Raw genomic sequence first — 14,966 nt, forward strand, 5'->3', positions numbered from 1 at the left:
GCTAAGCTTGGTCTTTGTTTCTTCATGGAATTGATGAGTTATAATCATCTAGTTCTAGTGCAACCTTTTGTCTGGTGCATTCAGCCCCTCATTTAAACCTCCAGAGAGGAAAAGCTATTATTGATAGAGGGGAGTCTGTTTCATTGCTTCCCAGTGCTCAGTCTTCCTAATAATTAGATCCTGGTCAGCTCTTATTTTCAACTTACAACAAGTTCAATCAGCAGCTCTCACTGCTGATTGAACTGGTAGGAGATATTAAAATAGGCAAGAAGGTAGTTCTGTCACCACCCCTTTTAGCTCCTTCATATAACAATCTTTTAAATTTTAGTAGACTGTTCTTACATATATTTTTTTGCAAGCTAAAGAAGGCTAGCTCCTTTCTCTGTTCTTTACACTTACAGCGTTTAGTCTAAATAGATGTTCTCTGAACCCTGTTCATAGAATAGAATAGAGCTGGAAGGGACCTTGGAGGTCATCTAGACCAGCCCTGTGTCTTTGTCCAGTCTAGCATTGGATAATCAACCTACTGGGATATTTAGTAGAATCACAGTGGAATAATTTGATTTGATTAGTATTTTGTTAGTGCAACCCAATATTGCACTGGCCTTTTGAGCTGCTGCATCAATTTCCTCTTAGTCAGCTAGTGGTTCACTATTCTCTAGAGCAGGGGTGTCAAACTCACGTCACTTAACGTGTTGCGACGTATTGCGACTTTTTTGCCATTGCTGCAATGGGATGGGCACGGTTTCGCTATGATGCATCCTGCTCTAGAGTCTTCTCATGGGCCCTGCCACCTAACCATAGCTTCCCAATCCTCTACTTGTATATCTGACTTTTCCTACCCAAAAGCAGGATATTCCATTGGACATGAATGAATATAAGCCTGTTGAATTGGGGGTGTTTAGGCATGTTGAGATAATTTCTATCTGGGATTGTGTCCTGTAAAGGATTAGCCAATCCTTATAGCTTGGTATTACAACTTGGGAAAAAAATCTTTCCATTCCATCCTGTAAAAGCCATTTATAAAAAGGGTGAGTAATCCTGGGTTGTATTGGAGCCTATCTTACCTGATGCTTCCTTGAAGGGAGACATATGCCATTTATGAGTATAGAAGACCCCTGTGGATTTCACTCTGCTAGTCATTGTCGACTGTAGGGGGCAGTGGTCATTTCCATTTCAAGGCCACTGAACCAGTGCCATCTGAAGACATTTCCACAGTCATGTGGCCAGCATGATGTCATGGAGTTAGCTTCCCACTGCAGTGGTACCTGTTTATCTACTTTTGCATGCTGGGCAGGAGCTGGGGCGAGGGCTGGAGCTCACCCCATTACATGGTGCTTGGTCTCAAACCTAAATTTATTTGTTTATAAATTCCTTTAAGGTTGCAAAGTAGCTCCTTTACTATATCTTTATCAGTTCTAAATTGTCTTTCTCTCCTTTTCTCAATTATGTTAATCATGGCATGGCATGGCAGGTTTTACTTTTGAGTTTAGCATATTGTGCAAACCCTAGCCTGTTTGGTTAGTTTATGATTCAGAGTAGTGTGGGAATATAAAGTTTGGTAATCATAACTTTCTCATATCCCTTTTCTTCCAGTTTCATTCTTCGATGGATTTTGAAGTTGGCTATTGCTCTTTTAATATAATAAACCGGAAAACCTAATACAGAATTAATCCAATAAAAGATTAATAACCTTTGGAACTATTATTTCACTTACTGTTTGCCTTCTTTGCAACATCATTCCTTTTTTTTCTTTTTAGGGTAAGTAGAGAAAGAACATTATCCAATGTTCCATCAGTTCTCTATAATATTTATTACTTAGATTTATGTTAATGCTTTCCAGTTATAAAACGATTAAGAAGCCTGAACCTGTACATTTTCATTCCAAACTAAATCCTATTGAGTTAAATAGACTTGCTTCGAAATAGGTGTAAAGGTTTTTCAAAACTGGACACTGCTTATCAGGAAAGCCACAGAGGGTTTATTAAGTATATTGAAATTCCCATTTCAAGGGCTTTTAACATCCTCTTTCTCCAATTTGAAAATGCAACTCAATGATTTAAATATGAATGTGCTTAAATACAATCACAATTTTGCTTTTCTTTTGCCAACAAGATATTGGGCAGCCCTTCCCCATCTCTACAGGAGTGTTCCGGATGTTGAGCTTCTCTAAAACTGTAGTACGCGGCTGCTGTCAGATGATCCAGAAGCACCATTTCCATTTCCTTTCACCAGGATCATGGTTTTGACTATACAGCAAATTTCTAACTTGCCTACAGCAGACTTCCTGAGCTGTTGTTAGAAGTAAAGCGTCAGTGATGAAAACTGACTGCATTCTGCCATCATATTACATTGTAATATGTAGTTCTTAGTTACCTCTTGCAAATAGTGGTTTGACTCTGCTATGGTGGAGCTGATGAAATAGGTATCATTCACCATGTAGTTTTTTTTTTCCTTCTCCAAGTAGCCCACACTTCCTTTAGCACAAACAAACTTGGTGTTTGCATAAGAAAGGCCAGCTAGGGAAACTGGGAGATAGAAACACATCCAATATAGCCTCTGCTCAGCTGCTGTGAAAAGAGGTAATGAGCATAATGAGCTTAGCCTTGGGAAACTACTCTTCCTTCAACCTCCCAGAGGGGTTCACAAGTAGATAAGAGAAGTGTAGGTCTCCCAGTCTAGCATCTAACAAGCTTTATATTGTCAGTTTGCCGGTACAGCTGCACCTCCAGTGTGATGTTCAACCTCTTGGGCTGGGGCATACCTCTGGGCCAACTAGTTGCTACACATGGATGGTTTCTTGCTGCTATGACATAATTGAAGCCACTGATCAGCAGTCAGTGGTGATTCAAAATTGCAAAGTACATTCAACAAAGAGAGACACATTCAACAAAGAGAGACACTTCCCATTCAGTTACATTTGTACTAGAGTTATATATCCACGGCTTGTTGAATTTGGCTAACACAACATGCTGAACCATGACTCATAGTTTAGCTACCAGAGAGGTTTGCACAGATTCTAAACAGTGGGTGCAGAATCTCAGCCCCCAGGCCTTAGGTTTCCATCATATGATGTCACCATATTGTATTTAATTAATTACATTTTAATAAAATTTAACTTTGTATCAAATTGAATTTCCTGGCTTTGCCACTTCTTTTCTTGGCACTATCTGGTTTTTTGCAGTGTGGCCTCTGGCATACTATGCAAAATCCAGTTGTGGGACTTAGCTTAAATAAAAAATAGTGTTGCTACAGCAATAAAGGAGAATATTTGTAGCTTAAGGTGGAAATGAGGGACCCTTGGTGCTTTCTGAGCTTGGTTGTTTTCTTGCAGATGTTTCATTACCCAAACTTGGTAACACCATCAGTGCTAGTAAGGAGTGGGGCAAACCAGGACTTTTCAGTTCATACATTCCTATGTCGGTCTCCACCTATTATGATGACTCCTGCAGAACTAATCTGACTTAAGAAATCAGCATTGCAGGGAGAGAAAAGAGGGAAGCAAGATTCTTTTTCCCTACAGTACTGTTAATTTATTGCACAAATATTAAACCAAGATTCAATTTTGCAATTTGTCAAATACTAGTACTAGTTCTATATACCATTAAATTAAACCATCTGAAATAGCTGGAACCTGGTCCCAAGCATGGCCCAAATCTAGAATAATGAAAATACAGTTGGTTGCCTGTCTATAAATCACATTTCTAAACTGCAGTACTCTCAACTGATTCCCAGCAGTTTGCAGTATAATAGCAATAAGCACCATCAACAACTTAAAATGTCCATGGTAGAATATAAATATTGCAACATCCTATTTAGGTCCTGCTAGGGCAGGGGTAGGCAACCTTGGCTCTTTTATGACTCGTGGACTTCAACTCCCAGAATTCCTGAGCCAGCATAGCTGGCTCAGGAATTCTGGGAGTTGAAGTCCACGAGTCATAAAAGAGCCAAGGTTGCCTACCCCTGTGCTAGGGTGACCAAAGTTGTTCTGGTGCCATATCCAGGCCTACATCATGACTGAAGAGAGCCCAGCTAATTTGCTTCCTCAAGGGCACCTTGCAGCTGGTTACTTACTCAGCAGAAAGGAAGGTTGAGACTAGTTTATATTCAGGAAAGCATCTTAAGGGCATATCACTATCTCTGTTGTTATTTATTTAGCATATGATTAGAACATGATAGAAGAGAAATAAACATATACACTCAGTCCAGTAATTATAAGTAAAATTTCCACATGGGTATGGCAATGGTCTTATAACTGGATGTACAATTCAGCTATCCAGGTGATCGTCTCTGGAATTGCTTCATGCAGATCATCTAGGGAATCATAGAATGCATGTCATGGGCAATCTTGTACAATATGTTTAATAGTTTGCATTTCAGCACCACAATTGCAACAAGGTAATCTTTCCATCCCCACTAATACAGGGCAGAGACACTTCTTCTAGTATCACATCTAATTCTGTTCAATTTCGACCAGAGAAAATGGGACAAGTCAAAACCAGGTGGTTTGGCAGAGGGATCACTAATGGTTGGGTCACAAGAAGGTACCTATTACTAATAGGCTTTGTAGACGATCTCTATGAAAGCTACTTAGTAATACCCTAGAGCAGGGGTGTCAAACTGCTGGCTCGTGGGCTGGATGCATCATAGCAAAAACACGCCCACCCCATTGCCGGCAATGGCAAAAAAGTAGTGATATGTCACGACACATGACGTTGCGAGTTTGACATCCCTGCCCTAGAGATACAGCTAGTCTTAACTTCTTTGTCCTCACGAAGAAGCCAAGAGGGGCAAGGATCAAGCCCATGGGTGGAAAAGACCATGCTGCAAAGCTCCCTATCGTCATCAGTCCAAAGGTTAAAATTAATCCTTGGTAACATGAGGTTCTGTCCATAGAGAGCCAAGTCTCTTACAATCTGAATGGCAAACTCAGTGTAAACTGTTCTGCAAACTGATCCACATTCTGATCACACCTAATCTGTTCTGACAAAGAGACAGTATATGACCATTGGTGTGTGGCTAGCCAGAGATAACTGTCTCCAATATAATTCCCAAGCTTTCCTAGAATCAGCCCCTGGTGCATGAAAGAAGTCAACTAACAGAAAAAGTGAGAGCACTCCAACTGCATGGCATTTTCTGTTACTGATTTGGTGCACAAACTAGAAATGCCTACAACAATTAAGGCTTAACTATACCAACACATGCAGGAGTCTCCTCAAATACTCAGAATATGGTGATTTAGCACCAAACATAGCAAATGGGGGGGGGGATATGTTTATGAAAAATAGATTCATCCACTTTTGAATAAGCATATAAAGCTCTAGAAAAATGTTTTTTTAAATTATGGATATGTACTTTCTTTATTGTACTCATTTTTCCTATGTAGTTTTCAGCCCATCAAATGTAGGCATCCATGAATAATAATTCTTATTCCTACTGCTGATAATTTAAAATTTTAAACATTAGGGATTTCTTGTTCAATTCTTCTCCGGACAAATACAGTTGCTATATGCCAGCTCACAAATTCCATCCAGAAAATCTAATTTGGTCTTATACAAAGCAAAGACATACCATGATAATCTTTATAGACCACTTTATGTTTTGCAGTATCTAAGGAACCCACTTGATGAAAGTTTTTTAGAATGATAATTTTCCTTATTTGCCAAATCACATGTAAACTAATTTCATTGGTAAACTATAGATCAGTCAAGGCAATGGGATGCCCAAACTATGCATTTGTTCAGTTAAAGGAGGACTGAAGAATGGTTGCAGCATTTGGGTATGGCTAGTCTAGAGAAAAGAAGGATTAAGGGTGACATAATAGTAGTGTTACAGTATTTGGAAGTCTTCTACAAAGACAACGTCAACTTATTCTCCAAAGCACCAGAAGGCAAGACAAGAAACAATCGATGGAAACTAATCAAGGAGAGAAGTAACCTGGAATTCAGGAGAAGCTTCCTAACAGTGAGAATAATTAACTAGTGGAAGAGCTTGCCTTCAGAAGTTGTGCGTGCTTCATCACTGGAGGTTTTTAAGAAGAGACTGGACAGCCACTTGTCTCAAATTGTATAGAGTCTCCTGCTTGAACAGAGAGTTGAACTAGATACTAGAAGACTTCCAAGGTCCCTTCCTGCTCTATTCTGATTGAAGGACAGCATATGATAATGCTGACTTATCATTCTTATTTTATTTACATGTTATTCCTACTATTCACTACCATCCAGCCATCCTGGGTATATAGATATATTTTGCAGTTCCTCCATGCCCTAGAAAACTCATTTTCTGTTGCTGAAAGGACCTCCAAGTTAATGCATTTGCATGCACATTGAAAACCTTTTACTGTTCCTCTGCTGCATTTTAATGCTGTGTGTGTGTGTGTGTGTGTGTGTGTATAGAGGGGGGGGGGAAAGGTAGAGATAATTTGAAATTTTCAGATGGCTTTTGATTCAGAATGCTTAACAACCAGAGCAGGTCTGTTTATTGAACCAACGATCGAAATACAGCCTACATCTTTCCCAGTGTCTCTGGAACTGCAAAAGCTGGGGGGGGGGGGGAGAACTAAGAAATCAGGCCAACAAATACTCTAAAAATAATCCTGACTGGGAATTATGAGAACTGAAGTGCCGCAGATCCTGAAACCAGATTGGGAAGTGTGATTATAGGTAGTATGGTATAGATAACACGGCTCATTTCAATTTTATAGTCTTTTGTTCAGTCATTACATCATGCTTGCACACATGTCAATTCATCTCATGTCAAATCTATTTGGTAGCAGATTTCCAAGATGTAGTTTATTCATCTCCAGCTGTCTTTCAGTTTCCCCCCTCCTCCCCACAGATTACATGGGATATTTTGTTCTCATTTCCTGCCTGCTTCTAATCTGTTACAAGGTGACATTTTAGCACTGTTTTAACCAATGCCTTTTGAAAGCTGATTGTTTTTCATTTTACTGTGGAGTTTTTGTTTTCTTTTTCATCCCCTTTCTTCTTTTTTTTATAGCTGAATCTTAGAATTGCAACCATAAAGATATTCTCTAAATTGTTCGGTATTCCTATTTGTTGATATTCCTTTTCTGCCTATAGGTCTCTCATATGCAGTTTGAATTCATTTTGCAAAATGAGGCATTGAATCCACCATTAAAGTCACAGTGCTTTTCTCATGCTTTGGAAATTCAACCATTTTTAAAGCAATCATTTTGTCTCCTCTTGATAAATCCCTGCTGCTGACTGATTAATACTTCCAATGCCCTTTGGATTAACGAAAGATACTTTCATTGCCTTTCTAGCTTTCCCTACTAATTCCCAAGACAATTAAACGAGATTTTGGTCTTGAACACTGCTGAACCTCTTCAGAAAACACGCCAAATTCTTCACAGCATTTCTTGCTCCTCAGCTTTTCAAAATCTGCAAATGGTTCAGTATCTCCATATACAATCGAGCAATGCAAAGATAAGTAGAAAAGCAGGTCTCTTGGGAAATATCCCCACCCTCAAGCCTGCATTTGGTCAGCAGAGTGTTTGCTGGACAGAACTGGTTCTTGAGCTATTAATCTATTTGGGGCATAAAGGATCCAGTACTGCAGAAATTCCCAGCTTTTCTAAGCATATCTGGAAATGTTGAGAATATGACACAATGTAGCTGCCACTGAGAATTCTTGTCCATTTTCAAAACTGGAATATCTCTGTCCCAGAACTGTATCCCTCCTTGTTCTCTTTTTTTGGGGGTGAGAGTTGAGCAGAAAGCCAATTAATTATTTTCCAAAATACCTATGAGAAACATTCTTGTAAATAAAATGATTTAAGAGTCCAGAGATGGGCTAAATGTTTGCATTTAAAAATATTATTACAGAATGGTTGCTAACAGCAAATTGTTTGGCATTTTGAGAGCCAACTCTACAGAAAAGCTGATTCTGTTGGAGACTGAACATTTCATTTGCCTCCTAATCTGACTTCCAGATTATCCTCTGCATACTACATGTTTTTCTGCCCTGATATTTAAAGGAAAAATAAAAATCCTCTTCCGCCAGATGTTAGGAAAGAATAAAACGATCTCATAAATTGTATAGATGTATATCATTCATTTTCCCATCCCTTCTCAACTCATCAACAATTGTTATCTTTTACAAATGTGAAACATACTAAACTGAATAAAATTTCCAGAACCCCTTTTTCTGAGAATTGTTTATAGTAAAAAAAAAGCTACAAAAAAAACTGAATTTGGAGGAAAAGAGGATTTTCAAATAAGAGAGAGAGAGAGATAGGACTGTACTATTGTCTTCATATCTTTAAATTATATAGCAAAAATAAAAATGACAAGACTAGGAGACATGATTGTTGGAATCAAGGTTGGTTGGATGTTTTAATGTTAAAAGTCCGAGGCAGAAAAAAAAAACCTTCACTTTGTTAGCCAGAAGTAAGAGAGATTGAGAATAATTTATTATGAAAGTAAAAATAGAAATGTTAATGTTAATTAAGATTAAAAATAATATTGATGTGTATGTTATTGAAAATGTAGTTGATGGAAAAGAACAGAAAATAGCAGTTTCTTTTCAAGGGCCCAGGAAAAAATTTGCACCATGTTCTGAAAAAGTAAAAAAAAAGACATTAATTTTAGGAAGAAACATAATAACAAAGGCCGCTAGTTGCTGTAGTGGCTAAGCCAAGGGTAGGCAACCTTGGCTCTTTTATGACTCGTGGACTTCAACTCCCAGAATTCCTGAGCCAGCATGGCTGACTCAGGAATTCTGGGAGTTGAAGTCCACGAGTCATAAAAGAGCCAAGGTTTCCTACCCCTGGGCTAAGCTAAGGCATCAGACTAGAACAGGAGTAGGCCACATTGGCTCTTTTATGACTCGTGGACTTCAACTCCCAGAATTCTTCAGCCAGCATGGCTGACTCAGGAATTCTGGGAGTTGAAGTCCACGAGTCATAAAAGAGCCAAGGTTGCCTACCCCTGGACTAGAAAAAATGAGACTATGAGTGCTAGTCCTGCCTTGTACACAAAGCCCACTGCGTGACCTTGGACCAGTTTCTTTCAGACCAACGAAGCAGGCAATGGCAAACCATTCCTGAAAATGCTGCCAAGAAAACCGAGAGACTGGTCCAGAAGTCTCAAATAATTGGACATGATTGAAGAGAAGAAAAAACTGAAAAGCTTAGAATATGTCATGAATGTTAAGAACAATTCAAAGGATCCAATGTTTTTTTTCCAATAATAATATATGCTGTAAAAGTTGGGTGCTGAGAAAGAGTGATAGAAAGAAGATCATTATTAAGGGTATCATGGACTGCAACCTGCAGACTGAAGTCCTGGACCAAATAATGGCTAATGATGTCATTGATGTGCAAGCAGTTTACATACTTTGAACTTGTGACGTGTACGAATGATGGGCTAAAAAAATATTTATGCTTGGCAAGATTCAGAGAAGAGGAAAACAATGGGTAAAGTGGACAGGCAAGATTCACAGAACATTTGTTGTCAGAATATTTTGAAGTCAGAAGTTCTAACAATTCCCAAACTCTGTCCCTGAGAAACTACGAGAGCTCAGACATCCAGCCTTTGTTTGGGAAATCCAGCCTTTCACTCCATAGGTCTCCCTCCCTCCCTCCCTCCCTCCCTCCCTCCCTCCTTCCTTCCTTCCTTCCTTCCTTCCTTCCTTCCTGTATTTATAAGCAATTACTTGTTTTAAAAATAGATAGACCTATATAGTCTCTCTTCCAGCTGACCCTGACTTTTCCCAATGTCAGACTTTGCCAGTGTAAAAGTGAGCTTAGACTTAGGGGACCAAGAAGGCATTATGGTTTCTGAATTTTCAATGCTAAAGATGCAGCATGCCTCATGCTGAAGATGTGAGACATTTGAGGTAGATTTCTTTTTCTTTAGAGTCATCTTGCAATTTGAAGTATGTTGAGAGCTCTTATGATCTGTCCAGAGTACTATATTTATTTTTAAAATCCACCCTGCCAATAAATATTCAAATAAATAACTAGGGAGTCAGTTATGGAAAACAAAGTCAATGTGGGAGTGGCAGGTCACAAATAATGACCATGTGATGTCACGGTTAATGACATCACAGGATTCACTTAGCAGCAATCAGAATTGCTAGAACAACCTTCACTAAGCAATGCAGGAATGTGACATTACATTTTATGACTGCATTGCTTAGCAATGGAAATTCTGGTCCCAATTATCATTGTTAGATGAGAACTACCTATAATGCATAATACATTTATTTAATAACCATTTGTAAAAAAAAATATGTTTATCCAACTATTTGTTAAGCTTTACATAACTAGCAAATTTAAGAAGCAAGTTCCACACAGATTTAATCTTCTTTCCTTCTTCCCAGGAAACCTATAGCAATGCAATTAAGATACATTTTTTTGACCTATTCTTACTCATCTACACCTCAATCCCTAGTCTGGACTGTGTTGCTTCTTCCAAACCACCTGCCTCCCACACTCTTACATAATTTGAGAAACTGCAAACGTAAGGAACCTATCAGTAGATGAAATATTAACATGAAAGGATGAAAAATCATGCTGTTTATAAATTTTTAAACAGTGATTAAAATAGCTTTTGCATAAAAGGCTGTTTGGCACTGAAGCAGTTTATCGGCAGTTGACCACACATCTATTTTAAATAAACATAACTCAGTTTAAAATTGATGATGACACTGATGTTGTTCAATGTTTTATCTTATACTATTTTTACTAGTCTTTAATATGCATGGCCCTTGGATGTAATAATGGTTGATAGTTTTAAATAGGATGGGAAGAATCAAACTGGATCATTGACATTCAAGACATCCTACTCTTAGTCACCACACTAAGAATATGGAATCATCCTTATATAATATATTCTTATGAATTGCATATTATCTTCACTGAACACTGACATGATCGACCCCATTATCCTTAAAATATGGGAAAAACTAAGCCAAACTACTGTGTAGCTGAAAAATTAGTACTCTCTGTTTATCAGTTAATTACAAAATATGCTGACCAGAAACATTTATTTCCTTGCTGAGGTATTCCTTAATTCTGTGAGGCTCATAGCTTTAGGAACAAATTATAGCCAATATACTTGAAACAGAGGAATTTGTCTTCAGTTATAGTTTTCTTCCTTTCCTTCTCTAACTTTTATATCCTAGACAAAGTGATAAAGTCCCTCTTGGTGAATCAAACACTCTAAAATTCTCAAATGTAGCTCCCTGCTTCTTTTTGCCCCCGGGATTATTGACTTGCAACATCAGCAAAAGAGTTTGGAATGTCTTCTGTGCCTGCACAGAAGAACTATTTAAAGTAAAACCCATCAGGTCTTCTTGTTCTGGACATATGGCATGCAGTGCTGTGATTCTGCAACCTATTAAGAACCATTCAGGCTTCTATGCAAGGTGTTTGGACAACTAGAGCCTTCGTTCTAAAGGACCAAAATAATGTTTTTGCTGTCAGATTTATTTTTGTAAATGAAATAAAATTGAAAATGGCATGATTCTATGGCTTTAATGGAGTCAAAAAAGTTATACAAAGCGTAATAATATGGGTGTTTCTAGATATGATAACTATTTGGACGAGATTTGAATTTTGCCTAACAGACTGAAATGGTTTAAGGTTTGGTATTGTTTTGTTTTGTTATAGAGATAGACTGATTGATGGATGGTATATGTATAGGGTAGAGTTATATTTTATTTTAATTAGGATAAATATTGAGTAGTGGAAGAAGAAATAAGAGAGATTCGTGATAAAATTTAAGGATTTAGGAGATTAAGAACTAGAATACATCTGGAAGGGATACCTGAAGTGATATGTTTATTTAAGGTTAAAGTGGATTATGGTAATTGTAAATTAATAAAGTTTAAAAACAGGATTAGAATTTATAGAAATTTAATGTAGAAATGGATTATTTTAAATATATTATATTATTTGAGGGAAATAGAGAGGGAATATTTAATGTATTTTCTTGGATTTATGGATATGGATTTATTGTTGGATATTTGATTACCCCAGCACCACGGCGTGTCCCAAGCACTTTGTTGTAAGAGTTAAAAAACTAATAAAATTTGTTTAAAAAAAAAGTTATACAAAAAAAAAGTTATACAAAGCAATGCAATGAACAAAGTTTTGTTTCAGTACATTGAACACATTGCTTTTGTCATAATAGAGCAAAGTAAATTGACTCATTTACATGCTTAAATCTTTTAAAAAAGAATATTTAGAATAAAACAGGTATTTTACAGTGATAAAGACTACAGGTAATCCAATATAGAGCATTTGGGGAATCAAACTATAAATCTATAAATCTCTGAGCTGTAAAAGACTAATTGAGGGATAAGAAATGGAAATTTAACCAGGACCAAATGGAAATGCTGCTAAATTTGAACATCTGGATTTCAGGAGATACACCTGTCAGAAAGGAGTTGCAGTTCTTAAGGATCAGGTTTGCAGTTTGAGAGATCTTGAGTATCTGGTACTGATATAAGAAAGCACATTACAGCGATGACAACATAGGAGATTTTGATCTGATATATCAATTCTGTGCAATCTTTCATGGAAAAACAACCACGAGACATATGCATTATTAACTTCAGTGTAGGCTTTTTAGTACATTGAATTATAGTAAATGCGGCAGAAGAACTTTACAAGTAAACTCTCCCCTACTTTCTCTCCCTAAAAATGTCCTTTATTATTCTTAGAATGAAAAAAAGGTTAAAGATATTTTGAAGCAGTGGATTTGGGAAATAATCTCAGAAGAATTTAAGATGAATCTCAAAGGGTTACTGACCTTTTAGAAACCCCAGAAATATCTATCTGAAAGTAAGCATTTTCTACAGTTTTTTGAATACTTTCCTCATGGCAGGCTTCTGAGACTGACAATGTAACATCCCAACTCCCAAAAGATTATGCCTATACAAATTGAGATTAGGTCAATTATAGAATTTATTTATGTTTATTTATTAAATTTATATGCTACCCATCTCACTGTCAACAACTCAGAAAATTGCATTCTCACTCTTGTTGAGGTTAATCTAGCTTTTATTTAAAAAATAAATAAATTCTAGGCCACCCAAATTAATTATACATCCAATATCTATTAGCTGATAGATAAGGAAAAATATTACTGTCTAAAAATATATCTACAAAAAGTGCTGATGAATCCTTTAACTAAGGACTGTAAGGAAGGAAGATGACCTTAATAGAAATATGAGAAAATCTAGTCAAAGGGGGCTGAAATATTGATTAAGTTCTGGGAAACAATACAGTATTAGAAAATGGTTCAAGCAAACCTCTCCCTTATTCAATGGAGTGTAAGAAGGAGGGGAAGTACAGCCCATTCAGACTTTCAAAGTACTGTTATTATAACTCAGAATACAGAATACCAGAGTTGGAAGGGACCTTGGCGGTCTTCTAGTTTGACCCCTACTCAAGCAGAAGACCCTATACCATTTTAGACAAATGGTTGTCCAGTTCCTTCTTAAAAGCCTCCAGTGTTGGAACACCCACAACTTCTGGAGGCAGGTTGTTCCACTGGTTGATTTTTCTTATTGTCAGGAAATTTCTCCTTAGTTCTAGGTTGCTTCTCTCTGTTCAGGTTTCATCAATTGCTTCTTGTCTTGCCGTGTGGTGCTTTGGAAAAATAGGCTGACTCCCTCTTCTTTATGGCAGCCCCTTGGTAAAATGTAGCTCTGGTTGACTTCAGGAGTTGACCTTTTGGTCTGATCTACCAAGTGGGGTTGAAAGCATTATGCAAGTATCTCTTGGGGTATAAATACTGTATGTGAAAGTTTAAGGCTTTATTTCTATTGTTAATGTAAATTGTTAGAACTTTATAAGCAAACCTCTCTCAATAGAAATAATACATGTGGCTGAATGGTATATTGATATTTCAAGTTTTAATTGTTTTAATACTCTGCATCTTTCAAAAGACCTACACTTTATGATATTTCTCCTTAATATATGACTGTGTGTGTGTGTGCACCAAATCTCTCAGATTACTTACAAATTTATATTCAAATATTATTTACAAGCATGAGCATGAGCATAATCATTTTGATGAAATTAGGAAAAACAGTAGTAGAAATTTCTTGATACAATGACTGAGGCCTATTAGTGGAAAACAGATACTCCGCGAAAGACCAGCAGGAGTTCTAAAGTCCCTTTTGGCCTTTGAATACAACTTACTGCATAGCCCAAAATCTCCTAATGAGTAATCAGTGGCCCGAAATAAAAGCTGTCGACCATTTTAAAAACTGTCCTGAGTGATTTGCCAAGAAATTACAAATAAGTAATAAAAATTTAGATCACAAATATATGGAAATAAAAATAACAGATTTTTAAAAGTTGACTGAATATACAATCCTAGTTATCACAGCATCTCTAACTTCTGCATTATAAGTCCTATACTTACCTTACTACACACCTTATCATACATCAGGAAGCCTCTTTACATTGAAATTCTAACTCCTTCATGGACTTCCTATAAAACACTGTCCACAGCATTTTCTTCAACTTACAAAAATGATGAACATAACTTTATTTAGGTGCACTAGTAGTAGTCAATAGGTAATTAACCAGTGGAACAACCTGCCTCCAGAAGCGGTGAATGCACCAATACTGGAAGTTTTTAAGAAGAAACTGGACAGCCATTTGTCCGAAATGGTATAGGGTTTCCTGCCTGAGCAGGGGATTGGACTAGATGACCTCCAAGGTCCCTTCCAATTTTATCATCATCATCATCATCATCATTATTAATGCAAGGCAATCTGTATCTGTCAATCTGGAAAGAGCTGGGTTAAAAGAGAACAGTGAGGCACTGATCATAACAGCACAAAAATAGGCACTAAGAGTTAGATCCATAGAAGAAAGGCTCTACTATACTAGAGATGACCCAAAGTGTAAACTATGCAGAGACCTCACAGATAGTTCAACACATACTGGCAAGGTACAAGATTCAGGCAGGAACAACATA

Source organism: Protobothrops mucrosquamatus, unplaced genomic scaffold (assembly GCF_001527695.2).
Source record: "Protobothrops mucrosquamatus isolate PMUCROS unplaced genomic scaffold, P.Mucros_1.0 scaffold_29, whole genome shotgun sequence".
Classification (NCBI taxonomy): Eukaryota; Metazoa; Chordata; class Lepidosauria; order Squamata; family Viperidae; genus Protobothrops; species Protobothrops mucrosquamatus.